The following is a 6,394-nucleotide window of genomic DNA, read 5'->3' on the forward strand; positions in this document are numbered from 1 at the left end:
TTACAATACAACTTAAATTACACTCAATTTCTTTATGGTTATGTATCACATCTCATAAGCATTAATCTGAATTAATGTTACTATACAATTAAATCTAGCAATCACGATTTATTTTTTAACTTTTTTACAGGTTGGTTAACCGTGAAAAAATTGAAAGTCAAATTTTAATGATATTTGATGCGGTAAACCGCGCACAATATATAAAATATGATAATAAATAAGAATAACTTCGCGTTATATTTATCAATTTAGTCATGGTTACGCCAAATCAACTGAAATTTACCTACCTCTAGCATAGAAAAAAATCTTTGATACGAAGGCAAGTTTGCAACCATGTATATATGTTTTTCGATCGATGTGTGCTAATAAGAGACAATAAATGAAATTTGCAATTAGATTTAGTTTGAACTTAGTATGGTACTGTTTAAAGCTGACGATTAACGATTAATTATGTGACTTGCATCAATCTGATTAAAGTCAAATTAAATAGTATGTTATTTTTGTCGTTTCTAATAATAATAAAAGTTATCAGACTTTTACTAATATTGCGCGCTTCAAAACATACGTACTAACCAAGAAGGCCGTTGGTTTTTGCTTATAATTCGTTGTTTTCAAAATTGGTGTGATTCGCTTGTCCATTTTCTGGAAGCTCGTTCGTCGAATCGTTAGAACTATTAATTTTAGAATTGCTACTGTCAGAAGCTGAAGCATTGCTGTTGTCTTGCGGTTTTTCGTTAGAAAGAGCGGAATTTTCAGAGTCCAACTTAAAATTATCAATTTCATTCAAGAGAGAATCAATAAAAGCGGGGTCGACCGATCGTAATGCCTCTATCAGCTCACCCATTTGCTTCATAAAATCATCGTTAAAAAGAGTTGAACCAAGATTATTGATGTTTACATCATCATTGCTTGTTTGAGATACGGCTTCATTTTCCGAGTTTATAGTTTGCTCACCTTGTACAAAAGCAAAAGAAAGCAGGGAAACTAAATATAATGCTTTTTTCATTTTTTACTTATAGTTTATTAGAGTGGTAAGTATTATTTTTTTAAAAGGTGTAGACATAACGCGAATGCAGATCGGTCTCGAGGTCGCTGACAGCGGTACTTTGTTTCGTTGTGGAACACCTGTTCGCAATGCACTCAAATAACTTCACTAACGTTACAAGCACGAACGTTGCATGAGTATCCTTCTTGCGAATTTTGTAAAGATCAAAAGTAACTTTTGTCCACTACAGGTTGGATCGTTGTTTGATTTGTTAATGCTTAAACGTGGAAATAGTAAACTAGTACAGTGTTGAAAGTGGTACGTTGCGGAACCATTGTCTCGCTTGGTTACATAACGCGTGCTCAAGTTTAGCGTTAAGTAGATGAAATGCTGCACTATTGGCTTTTAGCCAAGTTATGAACGATCGTGCTCTTGATTTCCGACTTTTCGGCCCGTACCACATATGGCAACATCATAAACAGCGAACGCGAACACGAGAGCAAGCAGTAAAACTTAAACATTGAACGGCGAATTATCTCAGCAAACGTTCTAGTGAAAAATTTGTTATCAAGATCTAAAAGTTTTGCACGCCATCTGCGCAAAAAAACAATATATTATTTGCAAAATAAAGATAAATTCTTGGAAAAGTTATTTTGAAAATAAATTGATTTCTGTCAAATGCAAAGTCGCATCACGGCTTGATAAAATTAACACTTCAATTTAGTTTGCCAAACTTGTGCAAGTAAGTTTGGAATTCTGCGTAAACTAAATAGCGTGACGCATGTTTTTCGAAAAACTTTTTATTCAATAACCTTAGACTTCAGCAGGAAAAATACGAGTTTAAATCAAATTAATTCTAGCCATTTTTGCTTTTTTATTTGCTGGCGCGAAAGTTACTGCCTGCGTATTTGAATATTTATAATTTTAATCCCGCGAAAAATTTTTAGTTCACTTTTCAGCATGGCAAAAAAGTCTATATATTTCAGCACTCTTTTTTTAATTTTTCAATTTTTGACTTCATCTTGAGTGGGTGGCGTTGATTCTGATAATTAATATTTACACGCGGTAAATAACTATTTCATACCGGCTTGTGTCACATCTAGTAAAAAAATTTTTAACACTGACGAATTAGCAGAATTTAGGCGAAGTTAAATGAAGTACATTTTTCAATATGATCTTATCTTCGAGGTACGACCTGCTTCCAACTTGAAAACACGTTCTGCAAATTTTCATGAGCAGGTTTTTACATAAAAAACGAATCATACACGATTATTTATTTCATTTAGAATTGAAATAAACGTTTTGTAGTAGTCTGCAAATCTTGTGCTTAAGACGACGAAATTATTTTTTCGAAATTTTAAAAATAACTGGTTTGAGTTTCATTTATTTTCCATACAAACAAGAAATTATTTTTTAGACTAAAACTCAAGATTTTTAATATTTAATTTTATGCTATTAAGCCTTGTCAATTCCGTCTATATTTCGTCTTTTTTTCAACACGTTCATTAAAGTTGAAAATAAAATAAATTATTGAACTGATCAAAATTAATTTTTTTTCATAATATTGACAATTGTCATTTCGATTTTTACTTTCGCAAATACAAATTGCATACTATGACGCAATGATAAAGCATCTGTAGATTTATGATTTAAACTGTCATGGCTAAGTAGTAAGGTTCAACTCAAGATAGCCGTTTTCACAAGGATATTGTTGATATTTTTGCTAAACGTATTTATAATTGTTATGTAAGCGCGAAATTTTTGCTCATTGTCCATGTGTAACACCGTTTCTTATTTGTTTAACACTCGACAAATAATTTCCCGCCAAACGCAATAGTTGTCAACTTAGTCACAATTGCAGAACTAAAAACATGTGTAGTTCGTTCACTAATCGTGAAAAACGGAAAAGACAAAAAATTTTATATTGGCCGTATCAATAAATATTTGGCGTGAAAACAGAGTTTTTCACACGCGTCAACTACGACAGCCAGTCAAGACAAATAAAGTTATAGCACTGAATATTGAGATGTATAGCTAGCAAAAATTTATTTCCAATAGTTGACGGTGGTGACAATATTCGAATGTTTGCTCAAAAACTGTGGGTTGACTTGCGTAAGCAGTCTGATCTCGGGGAAGTGTTTTTCCTAAAATAGTTAAATCATTAAAAACTTACAAAACCTTTGAAATAGTTTCTCAAATGAACTATGTTTTGGTTTAAATTGCCATAAGCAGGTCCTCCGCAAATGAAGAGTTCATTTAGTTCCTTTGGCAATTTACAACTTGTGACGACATCGAATGTCATTAAGAAATGCGCAGCAAGAGCTTCTCGGGCAGATTCTTCTTGACAAACGCAGTTAATCAATACGAAACCTTCATCACTAACGAGAGACTTAAGCTTCTTCAAAAAGTTTTCGTCCAAGAACGCAACAGGCGGCCCTGTGACATCTGGGTACATCGGGGAGAAATACTCGTGCGTTCCGTTAATATCTACAATCAGAAAATCATTGACTTCAGTTTGTTCGTCAATGTATTCAATCGCGTCTTGAACTACGACTTTTGTATTTTCTGTCTCCTTAAAGCCGAAATATTGTTTGGCGATGTTAACAATCTCGGAATCAATGTCGACACAAACAGTGTCTAATTTGTTGGGGAAAATTGTGTTTAACATTGAAGACAACGTTCCTCCGCCTAAGCCGAGTATTTTGCCTTTGAGTTTTTCTTCAGTCAACATTTTTTTGAGAGATAAAATGGCTGCTACAATGTGCAAATGGTAACTGTGAGAAACGTGGTGGAACTGGAAATCTGGAAAATTGTTTTCATCTAGTTTGTACCACACCTCACTTTGACTGCAACGAGGACTTTGAGAAAACACCATGATTCTGCGGAGGTAGTTGCTATGGACGTCGGACTTCAGTAAAGACATGGTTTCTGTGAAGTCTCCTGTGTGAAGTTCTTCGTCGTCTACACAAACGTCTGAATCGAATATTACTACTTCATCAGCAAGCTTCGCTTTTGTAGTATATATTATTTTTCGCTGATCCGTATACAAGTCGCTAATGGTCTGGATGTAGATTTTGTCTTTAGACTTGACGAATTGGCTTAAAATTTTTGACAGATCTTGTTCGATCAGTTTCGAAAGCTCTTCTTTTGGCAAATCACAACGAGTTGAAGTGAATTCTAGTAAAAACAAAACAATGATCTTTTTTGACTTAGCTGACATAGCAAGTTTTGCTAATCCGTTTTTGGTGTTAAACAACCAGTGATGCTGGTCTGCCAAAGAAGCGATTACTACACTTACATCTTGCTCGTACTTGTTAATGCCGTTCTTAGTCGTGCTGTCAAAAACTAAAAGTTCGTACTTAGGCTTATCAGTGCTTTTGTCATGAATGTAAAAGTGTTCAATCTGTTTGTTGTCTATACTGTTTGTAATGGAATCAATGTAAATGTTGTTTGCAATTTCAGATTTTCTATCAAAATAGACAGCGCGACTGATCAGAAATTTATTAACCCCGTTGTCACACAGGAAATCAATTTCAAACAAATCATTGTCTTTACCGTCATCTTTAAATATGTGGTATTTCGAAAGCACGCTATCAAAAACTTTCATCAAGTAAATCGACACACTTAGTTTACTCTGGTTAAAATGCGTTTTAAACATCTCGACCCATTCGTTTTGACAAAATCCTTCTATGCATATTTCCTTCTTTTGATCAATACAATCTTGGTAAAACTCAAACAACTTCTTTAACTCTGTTTTAGCATCGCTACAATTTGAGCTTGCAATCGCTAAGCAATCTGAAAAACCTAAATCATACACTTTTGCAACGTTTTTAATTTTTTTAATTTCTGAAAAATCAATTTTTTGAACGTCCAGCTTAGGTATTAGATAATGCAGATAGCTGTATTTTAATTCTTTCTTATTTTTTTGATCTAGTTTGTAACCAAGCGTGATATTTATCAAATTCACGTTGCTCAAAGAACTGCATAAACTTGCTATTTTCTTACAACCAAAAAAACTGAAAACCAAAACATTCATTTTCTCAGATTTCTTAGTGTTCTTAAAATATTTTCTTTGAACTGGTATAACTCCGTAATATTTGTTTACATCATGCTGCTTCAACCGTTCTAACAAAGTACAATCTTTGTAGCTATTCTGGATGGCTTGCGACTGAATAACTAGTTCTTTGTTTGGTTCTGCCATGTCAAGTGCCGCTAACCAATTATTCGCAAACTCAAAAAATGATCAATTAAATAATTAAAACTAAAATGTTTCCAATAGCGGAAAACTATTTATTTTTCCTTGTAAAACAATTAACTAAATAAAAATCACAAAACTATTTTTGTATTAACTAGTTAAATATTATGAATGAAATAAATTTAACTATATTTTTTGTCAGTATAAAACTTCAAAAAATCAAATTTTAAAACTAAAAATTATTGCATTTAAAACTACCTTTTCTACAATCTTTGATTAAGAGTATCATTAAATGCAATAACTTTATCGCGTAACTCCTTTGATTTACGTTGCGAAGCCACATTATTTAGTAGAACAAGAATGTTCGACTGCTGAAGTACTGGAATGAATTTTCGTCTGTTCTTTAAAACTAGATCTTGGAGTAACGACGCTATAAAACATAAAGCATCATCCTCTACATTTTTCAGTCCTAAAACAACAACAATTGAGCTTAAAGCGAGCATTATTAGATTGTTGATTTCGGGTATATCGAAAAACTCTTGATTGGAAGGTAAAACGTTAGCATAACACACAGTTTGAATTGCATAATAGCATGAACAAACTAATTTAATGAAATAATCTGGATTATCACAGTCTGGAGATTTTAATTCATTAGTTGCAACTTGTATACCGTTCTGTAAAATTCCGATAAAATCTAAAATGAATGCTTGGAAAGTGGAATCGAATTTGATTATAATATCTGACAAAACATCTATAACAACGGGGCGAATTTCTAACGAACAATTGGGATTTCCAAAAAAAGCCGCAAGACATAAAATACACTTGCTTACTAAAGGTTTAAAATTGTGTTTAGCATTTAAAACTAATGCAGAACAGGCTGAAAGAGCAGCACAAAGCGTATCGTCATCCAATTTCGGATTGTTTAGCGTTGCTTCAATGAAATAATACAGCTTGTCTGTATTATTGGCTATATTTTCTTTTAATTTATTTATGAGTGTTTCAAAACAATAATATACATTGGTAGCAGCGCCACCAATTTGAGTAATTACGTTGTTTTGTAGAATTGTACCGTGTTGCAGCGTGTTGAAAATCAACATAATCAAGTCGTCAAAATCATAATAAAGTTTATTGTTCATTTTAAAGATAAGAGAATTTAAACAGCCGACAATTGAGGCTTCAGTTGCTCCGATTTCCGTGGTATAGGGCAAGTGAAT

Source organism: Dermatophagoides farinae, unplaced genomic scaffold (genome assembly GCF_024713945.1).
Source record: "Dermatophagoides farinae isolate YC_2012a unplaced genomic scaffold, ASM2471394v1 contig6, whole genome shotgun sequence".
Lineage (NCBI taxonomy): Eukaryota > Metazoa > Arthropoda > Arachnida > Sarcoptiformes > Pyroglyphidae > Dermatophagoides > Dermatophagoides farinae.